This window comes from Leptonychotes weddellii, chromosome 3, assembly GCF_054177405.1.
Source record: "Leptonychotes weddellii isolate Sample4059 chromosome 3, ASM5417740v2, whole genome shotgun sequence".
Taxonomy (NCBI): domain Eukaryota; kingdom Metazoa; phylum Chordata; class Mammalia; order Carnivora; family Phocidae; genus Leptonychotes; species Leptonychotes weddellii.
In genome coordinates this window covers 147,888,674-147,911,608 of record NC_138371.1, presented here as the reverse complement: position 1 = coordinate 147,911,608, position 22,935 = coordinate 147,888,674, and the positions used below count along the sequence as shown (strand labels likewise).

General features: G+C 41.4%; 1 long non-coding RNA gene across 1 annotated transcript in view; it reads left to right on the top strand.

The window, feature by feature from the left end:
• Positions 1–27: 27 nt before the first annotated feature.
• The window catches only part of LOC115941059 (uncharacterized), a 116,172-nt gene continuing 93,264 nt past the window's right edge, over positions 28–22,935 (top strand). Inside the window, exon 1 of the long non-coding RNA XR_014143821.1 lies at positions 28–15,307. This is a non-coding gene — a long non-coding RNA (uncharacterized LOC115941059). The remainder of the gene's footprint in view (positions 15,308–22,935) is intronic.

The window sequence follows — 22,935 nt, the reverse complement described above, 5'->3', positions numbered from 1 at the left end:
GCCGAAGGCAGTCGCTCAACCAACTGAGCCACCCAGGTGCCCCTCTTTTTTTTTCTTAATTTCCTTCTAGGATATCACATTGCCTTTAACCAAGTTCTTTTGATTTACTCAGGGAACTAATTCTCTTATGTCAAGATGTGGGTGGAGTAGATTAATTACCTTAATGGCCTTCATTTATCACCCCTCTCTGTTCCCATGCTCCCTGCAATGCGAAATTTTAGCACCTCCTATAAAGAGGTGGTCTACTTCTCCACTCTTGAAATTGGGCTGGCCTGCAAATTGCTTTGGCTAATAAAAGGCCACAGATACGAAGATGAGCCCATTCTGAGCCTTGGCCGCAAGAGGCCTTGAAGGGTGCTGCTTGCTCTCTTGGAGCCCAACCTCCCTCATAAGAACAAGACTGAGCCAGCCTGCTGGGTTGAGGAACTGCAAGAATCAGAGGGGAGATATCCCAACTGAATATTGAGGCCACATTAGACAATCAGGCCCCACCCGGCTGCAGATCCATGATGAGTCCAGCCAAGATTGGCTAAGCCTGTCCCAGAGCAACAGGACTACCCAGATGGCCTCTAGATTTGTGAGCAAAATAAATATTTATTATTGTGAGCTACTGAGGTTTTGTGGTTGTATTTATACAACCGAATGGTGGCAATAGGTCACTGATATAGCTGGATCAGGATAGATCCTGATGTTGGCCATCTGGTGACTCAGGTTTCATGGTCACTAATGAGCTCGGTTAAATTTGTTAACTCTTTCAGATTGGGGGTCTTCTTGGGACTCATCTTAGACTTTTGTAACTAGGTTTAGTGAGTACTTGTTATAGGAGCCACCTCTCTTGAGCTGAGCGGATTTGAATAGAAAATTCATACCTGGAAAACATTTCTCCTATGACATTGAGCAATTCTGGGGGCTTCTCCAACCTGTGCTGTCAGTGGTTGGGAATATTGACTGGAGTTGTGGTCACTACCAGATGTCTCTAGATTTCTTTCTTGCTAATTCCCAGGACGAGGAATCTTTGCATGCTTGCTCTAGCATTTTGCTGCTTTGGGTATTTCCCGAATAAACGGTCGGTGTTGGCAGGGCTTTCTGCTGACTGCAGTGGGTATAAGTCTGGAATTTAAATTTGATGTGTTCAGCCATCTTAGATTAATACAAAATATTTTTTTTTCCCTCTGCCAGGGTAGATAATGGCCTTTTTTTTTTTTTTTTTCTTCCCCCTTCTCTCTTTCTCTCTCTCTTTTTTTATAGCTCTCTCAAAATTGTGGGATGTGCTTTGGGGCAAAACCAGTTGCAAAGGGACATTATATCATTAAACAGCTTTACTTTCTCAGTCTTGGAGCCACATTCTTGTTCCCCTGGAGAAGGTTTTGGCCTCCCCCGTAGAAGATCTCAGGCCTTTCCTCTGCCCTTTCCATTCCCTTGGATTCCTCCTACTTCCTACTGGGATGGTGGCAGTTTTCCCAGGATCACGAAGAAGCAGCAGCGGTCCCAAGCTTTTTGCTCTGCTCCCTGCAGAGAATATCTTACCCTGGCTCCCCTACAGGAGGAGCTCAATATCTAGTGGACAGGAAAGTGATCGAGGAAGCTACCATATGTTTCTGAGCTCCCTTCAGCAGCAATGGCCTGGTAGTGTTGGATGAGGATGAGAGTCTGGAGGTCCGACTCCCTCCTACAGGCTTGCAGATGCTCCTGTTTGCAATTCCCTGCTTAACCTTTTCAGGCAGCTGTGCCCCCAATGCCTGCTTGAGACTTTCTGGGTTTTGTTGAATGAAGTGACTTACTTCCTGTTAGCTTCCTCCCCTGCCGCCACCACCAACCCTTGTTGTTCAGCTTTCTCGGTTCCTTCACACTCTTCCCTCTTCCAAAAATGTGTCGACACCTCTTTTCCATTCACTACTGTATCCTCTTATGTTCTCTCGGTCCTTGTGGGTTTCTATCTTGGTTTTATTCCTCCAGTCTTATTTCAGTGGGGCTTTGCAAGAGAGCAGCATTTGTATCCCATCCTCCATGTTTAGCCTGAAGTTGTCAGACGTTCCAGGTTTTTAGGAATATATATAAATTCGTCCTGCTGCAGTTCAGTAATTGTCTTCTTCAGGCATTTTGTCTTGCTTTAAAAATAATCACATATTAAATTATTTTAATAGAAAAGGGGGTTAGAAGTACAGATTTTAGAATTTTATTTTATTTTTTGTTGTTATTTTTGAAGATTTTATTTATTTATGTGTGAGAGAGAGACAGAACATGAGCAGGGGTGAGGGACCTCCTTTCACTGAGCGGGGAGCCCAACCTGGCGCTCGATCCCAGGACCCTGAGATCATGACCTGAACCGAAGGCAGATGCTTAACCCACTGAGCCACCCAGGCGCCCCAGGGTTTAGAATTTTAAAGCAAAATTATTTTTTACCTATAGGGGTTTCAGTAACTCTTTTAAGAATAGCAACAAAACTTAAACACAAAAACTGGGCACATCTAATAATTGATCATATCCAGCTTTGTTCAAGAGAATGGATTTTCTTTTCTTATCGCTGTCAGCATTCTCATTAACACAGACTTCATATTCATTCGTCATCTTAATCACCCATTTTGCTCATAAACAAAGGAGGAAGTCACGCAAAGGAAGCAGCTCTGGTGCCACCGCCTCTCTTCTGTGAAGCCCGTGTTGGCAGCCCGTGTCGGTGGGGAGAGGACGATGTAATGCGAAGGCTGCTCCGCAGCCCGGCAGGGCTGCGACACGGGAGTCAGATCACAGTAAGCTTTCACGCAGGCAAATGCTATCTTGTAAAATACAACCGGGTCATACCACACCCACTATTTTGCAATTTGCTTATTTGTCTTTATGTTTCATGAGCCTCTCCCACATCAGTGCATAGAGAACTAACTTACTTTTTTTTTTCTAAAACAACTTCTCAGACGATTTCCAATTCAAAGCAATGTTGTAACAGTCATGCTTTCATATGATTTTTTTTTGCTTATTTGTCTATGTATTTCTGTAAGATTGTTTTTTTTCCCGGAAGCAGAATTCTGAGTCAAAGGGGCTGCACCTGTTATATTTTGGTAGATAAGGCTAGATTGCCTTTCAAAAAACTATCAATTCACGCTTCCAGAGAAATTGTCAGAATGCTCATTTTTTCATCCCCTCTCCCAAACCGTATGTATTTCCTCCGTTTAGTTTTTGCCTCTCTGATCAGTGAGACAGTATTGTCTTAGTTTACGCTCTTGATTCCCGGTGTGGTGGTGTTACTCTCTGTGCTACTGGCAATCTCCATACCCAGATCCTTTTCTTCCGTTTCTGATAAATGGTGGAAGAGAGAAGTCAGCCCTAATGTTTTCTACGAGTCCAGATGCGTGCTCATTAAAGGGTGGTGGTTCTTGAGAACATGAATGACCCGAATAGCTTATGTTGTTTACCTCCTGATTCTCTCACTCTGCTAACATTTTAGAAATCTCCCAGTCAGGGCTCAGATGCTCTATCCCCTGTGTGTTCTGAGAAGAGTTTGAACTCTCAGTAAGAACTAACTCTAGCTAGGCAGAGAATAATTTCTTTAACTGCCTTTCTTGTGCTTTGGTCCAATCTTTGGAGTTTCTTTCTGTATCACTTCCTTGTAGTAGTCATTAGAGATAAATTCTGATTTTTCCTTTTTAGGCTTTTGAAGGGTTTTCTCTCTCCTCCCCCCACCACCCTCATGAGATGTGGGAGTTAATGGCCCAGAGACAACCTTGATCAACAGGGGATGGGTGCTGCCAGATAACTTTGTCTCCCTTTCTTCCTCTAGGTGGCTGGTTCTAAGATTTATTTTGTAAGACCGCTTAGAAGGTTCTGTGGGAGTGAACTCCCCACAGCAGTGGCCAGTGTGTCTGTGGTGGGCTGAATAGTGACACCCCAAAGATGGGCGTGTTCTTACCCTGGAATCTGTAAGTACGTTATCTTATAGGGCAAAGGGGACTTTTCAGATGTTGTTAAGGATTTTGAGATGGTAGATTATACTGGGTTATCTGGATGGGCCAAATGTAATCACAAGGGTCTTACAAGAAAGAGGCAGTAGACTTAGAGATAGTGCAAGGTATGATGTTGGAAGCACGAGTTTGGAGTGATGTGAGAAAGGGCTCACGGGCCCAGGAATCCTGGCATTCTCTAGAATCTGAAAAAAAACCAAGGGAATGGATTTTATTTTCAGAGACTTCAAAAGAAACCAGCTCTGCCAATACCTTGATTTCAGCCTGTAAGACCCCTTTCAAACTTCTGGCCTCAGGACTATCAGATAATACATTTATACTGTTTTAAGACAGAGCAGTAATAGGGAACTAATACAGCATCCTGTTTCACCCCCTCACCCTCACTCCTGTTCCTTGGGATCACAATCCCAAATTAAGTGCTCGTGCAGAAGCCTCTGTCTCAGAGTCTGCTTTTGAGGGAATAATTAGATTTCCATTGACCATTTCTATGGTGGGTTTTTCCTCTGAGGACCACATCTAGGACATATGCAGTTAGTTCATCTTAGATTCTAGCCTGGACAGCCATTAGCAGGGAGAGGAGTCCTCCACTGAAAGATGCTCCAGTGTTCCCAGTGACCGGGGATTGAGGGAAAGCTGCAAGTGGCCAGCCGGACTACTCTCCCATGTCAGGGGATGGAAGGGGAGGTCCCGAGTCATGGGGCAGCCGTGTGTATGTGTGTAGGAGGACATCGTTAGTCTAACTAGGAAAACAGAGACACCTTCCAGTGTTCACAGTGATGGGAATTTACTGCAGCGAATTGTTGATATGGGTGACAGAGGAACTGAGAACCAGACAGGGAATGGGGAGGTAATCTAGAGACTGGCAAGAGCAGGAAGCCACTCCATCCTTAGGTTGGAGGACAAAGTGAGAGGTGGTGTTACTGGAGCCCATGCACTGGGACCCCACTGGCAGGGATCTGGACTCTGAGTGGGGCTCTTCAGTGGGAGCTGAGCTTCTGAGGCAGCACAGCCACAGCTGGAGGGGCCGCTAGAGGTGAAGTGAGATGGAAAGAAGTTCTCTGGCTTCTCCCTTCCCACTTTCTATTCCCCATTCAGTGCCTCCAACTAGCCAAACCCCAAGAAACCAGCTCTGCGGAAATGCAGAGCAGGTGGAGTAAAGGATGGATCTGAGAGCAAACAGACGTGGGACAGGCATCAGCCCTGCTGCCAAGGAGCCTGTGAAGAAACACCCACGGGAGAAAAAATCCATTTTAAACACCTGCCAATCTCTGTGGAAACCAATTCCAGATTAGTGCCACTTGAGCAATATTTTGTCCTGCCTTTAATTCCTCTTGCTCTCCATGCTCCAAGCCCTTGAGGGGTCAGAAGCTGTAACCAATGTGGGGGGCTTGTTTCTGGAGACGTTGACAGAATAAAAAGGGGGGAATCTGCCTTCTTCCTTCTTTTCCCACTGCTGGCTTCCCACTCACCATGGGCTTGAGCTAGGGAAGGTGGATGCTTTAACCCTGGATGAAATCTGGGTTTTTGGTGATTACATTCAAACACACATTAATTACTAAAACAAGTCTACTTTAGATGTTATCTGAGAACAGTCGGGGAACCTATGGGGCCTGCCCTAGGGCTCACCTAAAACAGTAAGACGAAGCCTCTCACCATGCTGAATGGTCATGCCAAGAAAGTTATGAGAGAAGAACATAACTTAATTGAATTCTTTGATCCCATTGTGCATGGAAAGCTTTGTCAATGGTCCCATTGAAGTTGTTCTCACTTGACTAGAGATGACAAGAAAGACTCCATACTCCCCCCTTTATACTCACCAGTGGGTTAGGGGCCAGTGATCACATTACTGGTTTTTCTCCACTACCCCCACGATAGGAAGTGAAATGTGGGAATGGTTGGTGTCTATGATTTTGGGGCCTCAGCCACAACTCAGACTGAAACATTCTGTTCTGACATTCTTTAATATCCATGTGGAATGATTATGTTTTTATCATCAGCAGAAAAGAAGGAGTGTATGAGTTGTGTTTAGTTATGAAGATAGAAAGAAATCTCTACTTGTGCACACTCATCTTTTGTGATTATTAAAATTCATATCCCTTACACAGGGACACTTGTCTGGAATTCTGAAGAGTCCTTGTTTGAAGCACATTTGTTCCACAAACTAATATAATCCTGGGTGAGAATTGGAACAAGTCAGCTTGAAATCAGAGTTGTGTCCCTAGGAGAAAAATGGCATGTGGCAAAGAGGTAAATGCTCAGAAATCTCTGCTGATTTTGGAAAAGAGGATGCCATAAGCCCATGACTGAGAGTGTATCATAGAAAAGCCTGGGCCTGAAGGACCCCAACTTCAGACACCAAGGTGCCAAAAGTATCAAATCTCTTCTTGCGGAGGGAATGCTGTACCATCTTTGATGAGAAGTATGGAGGCCTAGGGGATATTGGAGGATCTTCTCTTAGAAGGGAGAGAAAGCCTCCATAATTAGGCAAGGAAGAGATTTTAAGGCTAGGAATTGGGAGAGCTCCTTGGTGGAAGTGAGAGAAGATCCAGAAAGTGGGGCTAAAACTACCTCTCAAACGAGATGACCACACCTCACAGACGCAGTGACTCGGGGGAGGGGAGGGAATGCAGGAGATTGGGTAGATATTCTACCCAAACCTGTTCTCTGTGCTTAGATAAGGACAGCTGCTTGCCCTTATTGAGCAAGGACTCCTCGAAACTTACCCAGCTGTCAAGGGAAGCCATGACCACGTCTGAGGCTGAGCAATCTGGGTTGGGTGGGGTGGGTGAGGGCAGTGATGCCAGGAGAAAGGAGAGCGTCCTGAGAAAACAAAGCGATTCTCTAGTGGAAACACATGAGCACTTGACCAGGATTTAGGTCTAACCTATGTGCTCTTGGATAGCCCAGTACATCTGCAATCCCGGATGTTAACTTCGTTGCCACCTTCTGGGAAAAGCAGGTTGTGTGGGGTGCACTAAGATGCCACCGTACGTCATTTAGAGGAAACCAAAACTTTGCTAAGAGAGAAATGAAGCAGGGTGAGACATACACACACACACACACACCCACACTCACACCACATTACCAGGGAAGAAAACAGATGAAGAGCCTTGGCAGGCTAGATTAGGGAGTCTGTGTTGGGAGGCTGTGCCAGAGGATTAGACATGGACTGTGACACTTGAGGCAGTCAGTGGGCCATGCAATGAGAGGAACAGGCTTGGAGGGACCACAGGAAGGAGAGCAGAGGAGTGCTGAGATTCTGGGGGCTTCTGCCATGTGAACCCTACTGAGGTCATGGTAGTCCCCATCCAGGAGCCACAGCAGCTCGTTTTCTAGTGGATACCTAGTGGGGACTTCCATCACGAGCTGATGTGCTGGGCAACAGTGATGCTTGCTCAGCTCTGTCTGAACCCCTGAGTATGGATCTCCCCCCTTATAGGGACCCAGAGCACCTACAAATCCCAGTGTCACTCCCAACCCTATCTACAGAATACAAAAACAAAAATTTAGGTCTTTGACACCCAGGACAATGTGGGACATGGAAAACAAAACCTTCACACCTTTACTTGGGGAGAACTGAGGAGAAACAGCCTAAGATTCATTCCCAGAGATGGGGCACGTAGAAACATGGCCATGTGTACCCTCCCTGTTATATGAGCCACAAAACCACATTGTCTGTGGCCCACTCCCTACCCCATAATTCATGTTGCTCTTTTAATGAAACTCAATTAATGTTCTACTTCAACTCTGATTTCTGAGAAGGACCCAAAATATGGATGTTACCAAGATTTTTATCATTTGCATTTCTCTTTGACACCGCAGTACACATTATCTCCATAATCTTAGTATCAGCAAATGTTATCTAGGGGTTTATAGGTCTTGCTAAAACCATAAACTATCCACTGCCACACCCTGGCTTGAAGTATGGTTGGTAAGTAATCTCTGTAAGATCAGATAGACTGCTTCTTGAGTTTGTCCTAATTTGAATGATCCAGAATATAGGCAGAAAAAGCCAAAGGTTATTTTGTAATTATTAGCAATTTATGAATATGTAACATACTGCTACGCTGGACATAGATTTACTGTGCTGTTTTAAAAGTGCTTTCATGTACAAGTCTAGAAATACACTTGGTCCACCTCTGGCAAATTTACACGAAGACATTAGAGCAGAGACCTCTGCAGTTGGCTGTATTTAAGTCCCGTCTTGAGAGAAAAGGCCTACCTCTAGCAGGATCCCATACAGAAAGGTAATTGGGGATCTCTTCTGAGTGATTCCACAGAGGGCTCACTTCTTCTGCGCATATTCGAGTGTCTTATGGTAACCTCTTAAGCTGGTAGTGAACATATTAGGAGAATGCTGCGCTTGGAAAATTCACTTTATCTACTTGTTTTGTTGTTTAAGTAGATAAAGCAATTAGGCTGCCTTTAGAGGTAACTGGCTTTCTAATTTCAATTTGTCAAAATTAATCTCTTTTGAGTTATCCAAACAAACACACAAATACAAATCTGTTGAAAATATTTTTGACACATTTAAAAATTAAACATTTTTAAACTATTTTTAAAGTCCCCCAAGAATGAAAGTAAGTTTGCAAATAGGCCTTGAAGAGAGTTTAAGAAAAGTCTCAGTGAGGCCTCAAACCACAAGAGATAATTTTTTAACCCCCAAGATTCATTTCGTCTTATAAGCACTTGGAAACCACCCCCCCCACCACATTTCCCTTTGGGAATTTCCATATAAGACACTGCAATTCTCATATTGCATCTTGCCTGTAGTTTTAGACCTGGTATGGCAGATTTGGTGAAGTCTGAAAGGAACTAATGTTTTTAAATTTTTCGTGGAAGTTTTTTTTTCTCCCCAGGAGGGGAGGGGCGTTTTTGCTTTTGAGACTATGTTCAGATTGTCTTCCAATGTAGCTCCAAGATTATAGAGAGAAATGAACATGACTGGAAAATCAGAAAATGAGCTGCTCTTAACTTAGTGATAGACTGCTCTGTTCATGGAGGTCACCACCTCTCTCCCCATGTTAGGGCCCATTGGTTGTTAGCAACAGAGACCAGCTCTTTCTGACCTAAGTATAGAAGGACTTTGTAGGAATGATTCTGGATAGCTTGCAGATGCTAAGGAATTGCTGAGTCACCAAGCCTGTGGAAGGACAGGACCTGGACTGGCTCCAGGGAACTGTTTGCTATTTACTGCTGGGTCTTCTCTGGACAGTGCCCTTGGAAAAACTCAGCCCCAATGGCTTCCATCTGCCTTTCATGTTGTTATAGATAGATGCAGCCTCCCAGGAAAGCAAGTCCAATTGGTCTGGCCTGGGTCACATGCTGTCCCTTCAATACCCTTGAGATAGCCCCAAGGGACCAGAAGAACTGGAAGGAGTAAGGTCCTTAAAAGGCAAAGCCGAGGTTGTTGCCAAGAAGGGGGAAGGGAGAGTAGGCCCAGCTTCCCCTGTTCTGTGCCAAAGTAGAACCATCAAATGGCATTTTATTTCCTGCTGTCCTTTGAGCCTTATCATCTAGGGCAAAGTCAACATGAATGCAGGTAGAAAGACAATATTCTGATTAAAAATCTGCATCTTTGACATGCTTTTATTGTTCTTCTCCTGATGTTTTTGTATGGGTTCTCGGTGGAAAATTCTGGTAGGGAAGGCACTGAGCTGAAGGAAGGGCACAGATTAGGGTAGCTGTGTGGTTAAAGCATGCTGGCAGTGAGAACATCTCTTTCTTCTTTCTTAGACATGCATTCCTCATTGTCAGGGGGATTTTAAAAAACAAGAACAGTGTACTTTCTGTTTATCTTACACCCATAATTATAATAATACCATGCTCTATAATTCATGCAGATTATTCACAAGTCTTAATAAGAGTAACTGGAAACCAATGCAATCAACATTCTATATATACTTACTTTGACACTGGGAATTAACGTGTATTTAAATGTAATGACATAAACTGCTCCTATCTGATTATAGTAACATAATGAGATGGTTTCTATATCTGACATGCATTTAATTAAAAGAATGTGTCAATGATGGGCATATAGGAAACGATTTAGATATTTAATGATAAACATTGACTTTATAAACAGTTTTATTTTTATATATTCCCATCCTTTCTCCACTCTACCCAGAGTTCTGAGCTTCTTGTCTTATATGAAGAAAAGTCTCACACAATATTTGTGTTTCTTTTAGGAAAAGTCCCCATAATTTGACGGACTCATAGGCAGGTTGACTTTGAAGCAAATGAAGCTTTAGTTTTGGTAACCCTCATTTGTATGGGCTCCTTCCAAGCCCCTGTAGCTAAATTTGTATTTTTGTGGAATTTTTTTTCCTAAATGTAATCCTCCTAGGATTACTTTAGGCCCCAGAAAACCTGGATCTGCCCTGCTGATGGATTCTGTATATGAAACCAGCCCAACATCAGCTATCCCCTCAGCCACATCCTGATTCTGTTGCAGGCCATGTCAACCCATATCTGCAGCATTGTATATTCAATGGTTTTGTCGAGAAATCCAGTAAACATCAAGGATTTCTGTATGCGTATTTTTTTTTTTTGGTAGTGTTTACTGAAGACATTGAGTGGGGAGACCTGGCAGGAGGGTGTGGGGAGGAGGGGGGTGGGCAGAAATGAGTAGGAGTGGGAATCCTACATTATGTAACAAGGCATTTAAAAAAAGTATCACACGAGATAATTTATGTTCTTTGGACTTCTTTCTTGGCCTTGCCTCTACCAAGTCTCTGTGGCTGTTACTTTCTTTTTCCTTACTTCCCCTTCTCTGGATGCTCTTTGTTCTTTCGGATTTCCCCAGAGGTCTTCAAGCTCCTTTGCCCTCTATTGCATAGTGCCATGCGGCTCTCTCTCTCCTTCTACCCCGGGCTGGCCTCTCATCCATCACAGGACCTAGGAGCTTCCGACCACATTTCACTGACCTCTGCTCTTTAATGAAAGCCTTTTACTTTGGTGTCTCAAATCTCACTACAGTGGCTCTCGGCAGCATTTCGTTCTGCAGAAGTGTACAATGCTTATACCAAGCAGAATCTTGGTAGCTGAAAAATTCTTTACCTCCATTTCTTGACACGCACATTTTCACATTTGAACCCTACTTGACTGGAAAACCTTGGGGGCTGCACGACTTGCTGCCAGACTGGTGACTTGTCTCCACATCTCCTGGCTCGGTAGTAGTAGCACAAACTAGAGGCTCAATAAATGGACGTTGATGGTTTATTAAATGAAGTTAGTATTTTTGTAAGAGGTGGCATATTGGTATCTACACTGTTAATTTGGCTTGACACAGAAGCTTCAAGAAGCACTCACTGACTGGGCCTTCTGCTCAGAGGGTTTGCACAATCTGTATAGACTGGAGGAGCAAAGAAAGAAAAAAGAAAAACCAAAACCAAAAAAACCCTGAAACTGAATGGACCTACCTACTGACAACTTCAGTGAGTAATCATAGGGGCATTGTGAACTAAATAACTCTTACTATTGACATATGTATGCTTTCACATCATTTCAGAAGCATGTTCTACAGGCTTTGAAACTTTCACAAGAAGATAAATTCTATAGGAAAATAATCTAACATTTAGAGGGCTTTCTGAAATTTTGTACATAAGAAAATAGAGAAACAGACTACGTAAAATGGTAAAGAATGGGCTTTATGATAAAGAAAAGAGCTAACAAGTCCCTTTGTTCATTTCAAATATTTTGAATCCTGCTGAATATAATCGCACAGGGAAAAGCAACATTCAAAATTAGCAACAGAAGAAACAAAGTATTTTTAGGACCCTGAACTGGCTTTCTACTTCGTAGGGCTCCCGGCTTGTAATAAATTGGAACTTATCTTTCCCTTTAGTTAGCGCCAGTTCTCTTCTGGAAGAGGAGACGTATTTTCTGATTGTACCAATGTGTCCCCTTAGTTTCATCTGCCATTGCTGTCTCCTCCTTGGAGTTGGCTGGGGCTAACTCTTTGGTTCAGGGGAGGAAGAACGCACTGGTCACGGATGCAGCTTCTGGCTGATTCGCAACGGCATTTTCTCCGGTATGTCTTCCATCTGGTTTTATCACTTAGCCACTTGATTTGGGCCATGAAGGTGCTATTGTCATGCAGGTGGAAGACCTCACCCGGTCCTCTGACAGGATGCAGTACTGTAGTCACAATCTTACTATTAACCCTTGGCTCAAGTAAGCTTGTAAGACTAGTTAGATTGACTCCTAGAGCCCGCTATCATTATTTCTGAGAGACAATATCAACACCAGAATTTTCCACGGTAAGTCATGACTTGAGCACTTTTTATTGGTTCAGCAGAACTTGTAAGCCATGAGATTTGATAGAATAAAATAAAGATGAAAAGAAAACACACATATTTTTCTTCCTATGACACTATTTATTGCAACTCTATCTTCCATTCCTCCTCAAGATGTTTAGTCATCAGACATTTTCTCGGCAGAGACAAGAACTGAGAATCTGAACCTAAAATATTTTTAGGGACAGATTGATGGGAACTTGATTTAGGATTAGGAGACATTGTTAGTTTGGGACAATATGTCATTTTGAAAAGTACACGTAGCCTGGGACTTCTGTAAGAATTCATTTAAAAAATTCAAAGTAAATAAAGCAAATACAAGGAAATTTTCCCTTTCCCTTGTTTTCCTTTCCTTGTTATTATAGTATTTTCTAAAAAATGACAGCAGCCTCCATTTATTGCTTATTCTAGTCATGTAACCATAGTGGTATCATTGATTTCCAATTTTATGGCAAACCGTTCCTGCTGGTCCAAGTCTATTCATTTATTATTGTGTGTACTCAAGGGAGGGAGATGAGCCCATTGATCCAGTGGTGCACTGGCTGGTAAATATTTAATGTTTATTCCTATCACTGGAATTATTTCAAGTTTGGATATTGACAGTCATTCAAATGCACCGATAGGTATGGCGCACAAAACATTAACATCATCCCGGCGAGCGACGGTTCCCTTCATCTCTGCAGGCTGACTGACGGGCCGCGCAGTAGATCTGCAGCGGTGTTTTCCAGATGGCTGTCCCCCAGTCCAGATTTGAATTTCAGTTAATCTCAATGTCTTTTGTTGGAAGAATTATGCAAAAGACACTTGATCTCTGCTCTTTCTCAACAATCGAGCATTATTAGAACTTTAGGATCCTTGAACGTACTTGAGGGTTATTGACCTTTATAATTACCGTAACACCTGTGTCTTCTTGCATTATTTCTCACTAGAGATCCTCTGCTGCACCAAGAGAGAAATTTTGCCTTCAGATTTTCGCCATAGCAACAGATACTTTGCTTCATGCCATTATAGTTATCCACATTTAAGTGCTTAAAACTTGGTTTTGATTTTGAGACCCTTGGCCGTCTGCCCAGCCTTAGTCTTTGAAGCCATTTTCATCTTTCCAAGCATCCTACACCTGCTGGCTCCTTCAAGGAAGTATGAATACCCAGAAGTGGTGGAGACAATTCTCCTGGAAACCCATGTTTTGTTGGGCTCATTCTAATTAGCTTGAATTTTGACTTTCAAGTTCATTTAGCTTTTTGGCCCTGGCATTGATTCTTGCCTTTTACCCTTGGATTTGACACTTGGCTTCTGTCTCTTGGACCTTCAAACCTCCCCCCCCCGCCCCCAGTGGTCTTTGGTCTGGTTGTCCCTCTGGCTGTGAGTATTCACAGCCTCTACTGTTCCCATTCAAGCCCAGGGAATCCAATTCTGATCCCAACCAAATACTTGGTCATCAACATGATTGAGTTAGATCAGCAGTCCCTTCAAGAGGAAAAAAAGTCTTATATTGTTTGACCATTTCTATGTTCTTTAAGCAAAAGAGGTGTAAGACTCCTGCTTTCTGGTTAGGAGCTCCAGATGTTCTGTGCTATTATAGCAGTGTTTATATTTTCATTTTAAAATTGTGATTTATTTATTTATTTATTAAAAATTTTTTTTTAAGAATTTATTTATTTATTTGAGAGAGAGAGAATGAGAGACAGAGAGCATGAGAGGGAGGAGGGTTAGAGGGAGAAGCAGACTCCCTGCTGAGCAGGGAGCCCGATGTGGGACTTGATCCCGGGACTCCAGGATCACGACCTGAGCTGAAGGCAGTCGCTTAACCAACTGAGCCACCCAGGCGCTCTAAAATTGTGATTTAATATTAAGTAGAGCTTATTCATTAAAAATTATACAGTCCACTGGTTTCTCCACAAAGTCAGTTGTATTATTTCTTACATCTTTTGGGGATGCTCCTGAGAATATGAGGGAAGTAGCATGGGGTCTTGTTCATAATAAGAACTAAATCAATGTGTTATATCAGTTAGAGTCCTTTCATCTGAAAGTAATAGAAACTCTGACTCAAACTGGCTTAAGTAGTAATGAAGTTCACTTTCTTATAAAACAGGAACACCAGCAGCAGGACACCGGTTATCACCCTTAAGGGATGGTTGTGTCCTACCTCAATGAGGTTATGGAGATCCGTATTCTTTCCATCTGTGGGATCTGCAATTCTTAGTGTTGGCTCTCTGTGTAGATAGTAATATGCCATAGCAGTTTCCAGACATGAAAAAGTCCAGAGCAAGAGATGCTATTCCATCTAGTAGCTCCCCTAGGCAGGCGCACTGTTCCCAGAAGCTCCCAAGAAGGCATCTTCATACTTTGGTCTGAGCTGAGTTATAAGCCTGTTAATGAAGCAGTCACTAACAAAGGAAGTGACATTTCCCTTAGACTAACTTTTATTAAAAGTTAATTTCCTCTTGACTTTTTGTAGCTACTACATAGAATTTCTCACAAAAGAGACTATATTTTGAAGACACGAGGCCATTAACATAGCAGAAAATCTGAAGATTATAAAGTTAGTCAAGGACAGATGTGAACAAAGCCAAACTCCACTATAACCAAAACAAACAAAAAATAAAACCAGAAACCATTCCTTGGAGGCAAACAGAATTACCAGCTTCCAAATACGGCTCTTCCAGGAGAGAAGGGCACGATCAATTGGAGATGGGTCAACCGCATCGGCATCAGCAAAATCTATGACCATTCAATCGTTTAAGACATCTGAGACCAAACACTTTCTGTCATGACTAAATCTATTTCTATTAAATTATCTTATTGTAGTCTAAGGATAATGTTCTAAATGAATTAAATCAAACGGTACTGAGTTTTCTTACGGCCTCAGTTTATGGCTGGTACTGCACTGACTCTATTGGAAACATCTGTATGTCCTTCTCCACCCGTGGACTTGGTTAGGAGGATTCCTCAGCGAATGGCCCAGGATGAGGAACTAACATCTAGAAACTAAACCCAGATGGATGAAGATGTGGCCTTGTATCAACATTTACCTGTTTGGAGTCATTTGGAAAAGTAAGCTATTTTTTTTTTTCTATTTTCACCTTAAACCCTTTCTCATTCCAAAATTGTTTTGGTTTTTATCAGTGCTTTGATTATAGTCAAAGTGAACAAGTTCATCTCCATGGACAGTTGCTGCAAAGGCTTTTTAGGTATTAAACGTCTTTATTCTGTAGTGCGTGATCTGCACGAATCCATAGGAAGAAAAACACTGACATAAAATTAATCAGAGTAGGACATTTCCCAGTCATGTGTGAATAAAAAAATGAGAATTAAAGCGTTTCTTTTCAGCTATTAATTAAAATATATCATTATTTAACATGTAGTATTATGTATGTTTTTACGAATGCTATTTGTACACAAAAACCAAACTTTGTTATCTCTTTCATTTTGGTGAATGAAAGAAAAATTGGGGGCCTCAGAAGTGTGTACTGATCTTGTTGTAGCACTCATGTGTCTAGTGTCAATTTAAAAAGAACCAAGCATTTTTAAGACAAAAAAGGGGACTATTTCTAATTATGGTAAATGTTGCATTATTCAACGTATGTGTGCTGAGCTCATGAATTATTTTAGTTCCTGTCTCTCTCTCTTAAAACCTGCCTTCATTTTTGTCACTTCACAAGTTAAAGATTAAAAAAGAGCGAACTAACTGTGAGGGCTAAATGAAATCATGTTCAAAATACAGTTTAGTCACCTACCCTGGCCTTGCCTCCTCATTTGTTTAAGGCCACCTCCAACCCTGAGTGTCACTAAATGTTAATGATGTGCTGAATGGCTTGTGTTAGCCTCTTGGCTGGTTTTGGTCTGGTGGGGCACAGCAGACCCATTTCAGTCGGCAGTGATTCTATCCCAATACACTGCAAACGACGCTGATAAGAGACTTTTCCGCCAGCACATTTTCATAAAATATTTCTTCACTCTAGGAGAAACCAAATTTGAAATCATACCTTAAGTAAAGAGAAAAGGTATTTGAAAGTCCTGAAATAATTGCTAATTCCTTCTGGGAAACAGATTAGCTGTAGTTTTAGCAATACCGTCTATTATTAATCTCATAGCTAAATTATTAAAACGTTTCTTAGGAAAACGGATTAATTCATTAAAGCTGACAAGTTCTACTGATTTTAAATGGTAGGTAAATCTGTAAGCACTAGGGAGTCATTCAGTTGTGTAGATCCTTGGTAGATATTGCCTGAACGTTGAGAACTGGGAGATGTTTTTGGGGAAGGTGGTGGACTCTTCTCTCACGAGGAAGGGTGCCGAAGGAATGCTGTTTGCTTGTGGTGGTTTGAATGGGTCCTGGTGCAATGGGAGGGATGGGCTAAATGACTCTAGAGACCTCTATTTTTCTGCCTCTCTTTATTCCACATTGGCCACAGAGTTCAAAATTGTTTTCCTGCTTTTTGCAGAGCAATTCTCATCCCTCACCCCCATCCCCCCCAAAAAAAACTTGCATAACCTAAACTCATAAAAGTACTCAGCAGAACAAAGGAGGCTTCACTTCCTTATATAGCAGTTGGGGATCATAGCAAAAAAGAGAAATATACACAGGAATAGAGAAGCTAGGGGAGAATGGGAGGTCACCAGGCTACCAGTGTTTCGCTCCTCGTATTTTTTAAAACCAAAATTTATTTAAGTGATACTAGCCGGTCAAATGTTTTTCTTGTCAAATTCAGAGAGGATTACCTTCTAAAGTAACTAGTCACCTTTGGCAAGACGGTGACTTATTAAACATATGTCATATTTGATGACATTAACTCTCCTTTCCAGAACATCAGCTGCAAAAAAATCCCTTCCTCTTTCCTTTTTATAGCCTCTCTCCCTTTAAAATTATCTTAAAAACTTGACTCCATGCCATAGTAACCCATCTGGAACCATTTGGATGTCGCCTGCCTGTTTATCTGTAGAGTCGCCTCTGGACAGAAGCTCCCTAACTTCTCCATTTGCAGAGGATATGGTCTGGGAAAACAGGGCCAAAGTAAGATTCTAACACCGTTCTCTCCGGTCGATGTTGATAAGCCCCACTATTTCAGCCTGATCTCTGTCAGGGATAAAGATGAAACTTTAGCTAAAAGGTAGCATATTGAGACAAATTAGAAAGGTAAGTGTCCAGAATGAAGGCATTTTCCTTGCAGTTTCCCCCCCTGTGCTTATAATCAAATCCTCATTAAGCCTCTGGGACCACCTGCTACTGCTACATTGAATGATAAATTCAGTACAGATAATGCATCTCACTGGGAATATTGAAAATGCAAAAAGAATGCTTTTTGAGGTTTTTAATAAAAGTAAGTTTTAATGCTCGAATGAAGAACTGTGCAAGATTTTGGTTTAATTGGATGCTGGTCTAAATTAGAATAAACCATACTTGAATATTTTTCTTATAACTTGAGAAATGCTATTGAATCTCTTTTGATTGTTTTCAAGCCACAGCTGAGTGTAGCATTTTTTTTTCCACATGTATTTGAGAGTTTGCAAAACTTCGCTTACAATAGGAACTTAAACAATTATAGGTTTGAATTTGTTTAGCAGGACCGTAAAACAATTATGTATTCAAATCTATAGAGCGAAGCTCTGGTGTTTGTTTAGTTGTGTATTTTAGTAATGTGGAAATCTACTATAAATTTATCTTTCTTCCTATTAAGCTTGCATTTACCTGCATGATATACTCCCCTTTCCTCTTGGGAGATATCTGTTTTCATTATATTCTGAGATTTGTTTCTTCTTCCTTTAATTTTTTTTCATTTAATCCAAGGATTAACTTTATTATTTCTTTTCTTTTCTTCTTCCTTAAGAGCTGCAACATTTTCATGATGTTCTAAATCTTCCAGCACTGAATAGAATATAAATGGCTTTCCAAACAAGCAAATACATAATCTATCACCCTGCAATAGCCCCTTTTCTGGGGCTGCCAGATATCAGAGGAAGTTAATTCTTTGCTTTCAGGGTTTTAACATATACATACTATTTTCACTTAGGCATTTAAAATATTATTATGCTTTAGTGTTTTCTGAGTCTCTTCTATTTTTATATAAACTGATATGTTGAATAAGTAGAATATTTCTCTCTTTCTATAGCTCTCTGATTGGGCTCTTCCAAAGCAATATGTTCCTTCTGAGAAAAAACAATATGAGTGTGCTGGATTTAAAGTTACAGGGCTAGCAGCAAATTATTTAACACTAGGGTTTCCGATTAAAGGACCAATCTTCTCCTTTGATAAAAATGAGACTCAGAAGAAAAGTGACTTACGTAAGTTAATGGTAGAACTCAGTACTCTTTCTGGTACGACCTGCTGCTTCTCATCTAGAAATCCTCCCACATTCATTGAGTTCCTACTGCACACCAGGACTGCATAGGGAATTTTTTTTTTAAGAGAGAGCATGAGCGGGGGTGGGGGGAGGGGCAGAGGGAAAGAGAGAATCCCCAGCAGACTCCCCGACTTAGGGCTCGATCTCCTGACCCTGAGATCATGACCGGAGCCCAAAATCAAGAGTTGGTCGCTTAACTGACTAAGCCACCAGGTGCCCCCATATAGGGGATTTTTTAAAGTAGATTTTTTTTCAGCTTTATTGAAATATAATTGACACATAACATTATGTACATTTAAGGTGCACAATGTGATGGTTAGATCATTCATCACCTCATATAATTACAATATGTTTTGTGTCTGGTAAAAACGTTTAAGACCTCCTCTTTTAGCAACTTTTGAGTCTATAATATAGTATTGTTAACTAGAGTCACCATGCTGAATATTAGATTCCCAGAACTCATTTTTCTTATAATTAGAAGTTGGTTCCTTTTGACCAACATCTCCCCATTTCTTCCATTCCCCATCTGCTGGCAACTACCACTCTACTCTGTTTCTATGAGGTTGGCTTTTTTTTTTAGATTCCTCATGTTAAGTGTGACCATAGAGTATTTGTCTTTTTGTCTTTCTGTGTCTGACTTGTTTTACTTAGCATAATGCCCTCAAGGTCCATCCATGTTTTTGCAAATACATTTTCTTTATCCATTCCTCTGTCTGTTGATGGACACTTAGGTTGTTTCCATATCTTGGTCATTGTGAATAGCGCTGCAATGAACACGGCGGTACAGATATCTCTTTGAGATCCTGATTTCATTTCCTTCAGGTATATACCCAGAAGTGGGATTGCTGGATGATATGGTAGTTCTGTTTCTAATGTTTTGTGGAAACTCCGTACTGTTTTCCATAATGGTTGTACCAATTTACATTCCCACCAACTGTATTTTAGGGTTGCCTTTTCTCCACATCCTTGCCAACAGTTGTTATCTCCTGTATTTTTGATAAATGTTGGGGAGGTCATCAAGTAAATGTGACTGCTGGTTGACCCTGAGCTGGATCCAAGCAATCAGAGTCTCCTCATCCCCTCCCCCATCCTTAGAGTGTAGGCTCTGTCCACCTCTTCCAAAGTGGGAGGGATTTTCAAGGACACAGCCTTGAGAGAGCAATGTGTTGTTTCGACCATCTGGATGGCATATGTGGCTTTATATACTTTTATAAGTATACTTTTAAGGCCATTATATACTTTTAAGATTCTGATTGGCTGATCGAGAGGTCTACCTGTCTTATGGCTGCCAAAGACAGGCCTTGTAAGTTCCTTTGCTTGTTAAAACTGCTGCCTACCAATCTGGGATGGTTTGCCTCCTTCTTTGGTCTCTTCCTGCCCTCTGTGGGTAGAGTAGAGGGTAGAGTAGATTCTGAAGGAGTCTTTGTACTGGAGAACATAGCCCCAGCTGCTTTGCCTAGAATATCTGAAGCCCTGGGTAGAACAGGTTGGGATTAAAAGATCTGATTGATGGGGTACATCCAAATTCCTTAACAAGACTTATAATACCTTTTTTTTTTAAATTTATTTATTTGTCAGGGAGAGAGAGAGAGAGAGAGTGCTCTCACAAGCAGGGGGAACAATAGGCAGGGGGAGAAGCAGCCCCTGAGCAAGGAACCCAATACGGGACTTGATCCCAGGACCCTGGGATCACGACCCGAGCCGAAGGCAGATGCTTAACTGACTGAGCCACCCAGGTGGCCCTACAATACCTTTCTCGCTCTAGCTCTTAATAATTTAGTCTCAACTATTTCCATGACTGTTTTCAAAACAAACATTTCAGCCATAATAAACTAATTTGCTTGATTATGATCAAGCCATACTTTCTCTTGCCTCTGGAACTGTGAATGTGCTCTTCCTTCTGTTTTGAATAATTCTGCCCCCACTCCTTCCTGCATCATGGATACATATTTCCTGGCTAACTCCTACTTATTCATTATTTCTAGGTTAGATGTCACTTCCCTTGGGAAATTATTCCCAGTTCCTAGGGCTAGGTTATGAGTCTCTCCCAGATACTTCCATAGAAGACTATTTAACATTGTTCTCATACAAAACATATTTGAGTTATAATTTCTGGTTTACTCTCTGTATTGCCCACAAAACTGTAGCTCATTAAGGACAGAGATTCTGTAATGTTGTCATTATTTCTCCAGACCCTAGCGCGGTGACTGAGATGTGACAGGCACTCTCAAATATTTGTAGAATGTGTGAGTGGTTGATAATCTTCAATGAACCAAATGGAGGGCAGAGAACTATATTACGCCAAATCATCCCAAGTTAACCAGGGGAAGTCATTCATTCATTTGTTCCTGCATTTATTTATTTATTTTTATAGCCAAACTTGGAAGGCATGAGGTTTCATTTAGGAAGAACTTGAAGGGTTGTTTCCGATGCATCTGGCACTCTAGCAAATTATATTTCCTAAATATGGGTTCACCAATATATATCCCATTTGATATGCTCTTCAGAGAATATGACATTGACAGTATTCTCTCTCCATTAAAATTAGATGTGTGTTTGCATCTGCCTTGACCAACAGAATGTGGCAGAAGTGATGCTGCATGACTTTCAAGTCTAGGTTATAATTAGGGAGTATGATTCTACCTTGCTGTCTTTCTCTCTCTCTCTCAGCTTGCTCACTTTTAGAACTCAGCCACCTTGTTGTGCAGAAGCCCAGGCCACATGGTGAGGCCATGTGTATGTGTCCCAGCCAAATGCCCTAGCTCAGGTCTCAGCTGACAGCTGGAATCAAATGTCAGACTTGCGAATGAGCAAGCCTTCAGATGACTCCAGGTGCCAGCCTTTAAATTTTCCAGCTGAAGCCCCAGACATATTGCAGTAGAGGCAAGCTGCCCTGGGGTGCCTTGTGTTAATTCCTGACCCTCAGAAATCATGAGAGATAAGCAATGACTATTGTGTTTAACCCACTGCATTTTGGGATGATTATTATGCAGCAGCAGATAATACAGGCAGCAGGATAATTTCCCCACCTTTCATGTTTGCTGGCTTTTCCCATTGCAGTCAGAACATGCTTCCTTGGAAACACAGTCAATAGATTAAGTTTGTATAAAAGAAGAGGAAATTGAAATGGAGTTCCATGGGGGGAATAAAAGGTTAAGAATGGTAATTTAAAAAATGAAGTGATTGAAAACTGTTAAAATATTAATAATAATTAAAACTACAAAGATTAAAAGTAGAATTTTAAAAAACTAGATTAAAAAATTTTTTTAAAGATTTTATTTATTTTTTTGAGGGAGAGAGAGCGTGCACACATGCATGAGCTAGGGGAGGGACTGAGGGAGAGGGAGAGGGAGAGGGAGAAGCAGACTCCCCACTGAGCAAGGAGTCTGACTTGGGGCTTGATCCCAGGAACCCGGGATCATGACCTGAGCTGAAGGCAGACCCTTAACCAACTGAGCCACCCAGGAGTCCCTAGACTAAAAGTTTTAAAGCAAACTTAGGAATAAATATAAATAAAATGAATTAAACCTGTTAAAATGAGAAATCCACTCTCTGTTTCAGTGTTCCTTATCCCTGTCTTCCTTCTCTTCTTCCCTTTTTTCCCCTTCCTTTCACAAAGAACCAATTTTCAAAGAAAAGCTCCCCTTGTAAACCAAGAATTAAACACATGAAAAAATAATCAGTTTCACTCACAAACACGTTCAAATTAAAATTCCAATGATATATATGGACATATATATACATACATATTAAATATACATATATTTTTTATATACATACAAAATACATATATGTATTTTATACTGGCTGGGCAAGTCCAAAATCCACAGGGCAGGCTGTCTTGAAAGACAGGCTGGAATTTCTGGTCTCCTAAAGCTGAAGCCACTGTCCACATGTGAGGTTTCTTCTTTGGGAAAACAGGCTCTGCTCTTCAGAACTCTGAACTGATTGAATCAGCCTATTCAGATTATCTAGGATAATCGCATTTACTTAAAGTCAACTGATTATGGACTTTAATCACATCTACAAGATACTATCATAGCAACACCTAGATTAGTGCTTGATTGACTAACTGAAGACCAGAGTGCCGCCAAGTGGACACACAGAACCGACCTTCATGCTTTCATTTATTCCTTCTCTGACCCTCTTCCTTTCTTAAGGTAGACTCAAGTTTCTGACCATATCCTTTTCTTTCTGCCTACAGTTCTGCTGGTGGAAAATTCCATGTTTTTATTTGTCTGAAAAAAACTCTTAGAAGGTCTTTATTTCTCTTTCACTTTTTAAAGATAATTTTGCTATGTATAGAATTCTAGGTTGGGGGTTCTTTTTCCATGTTTCACC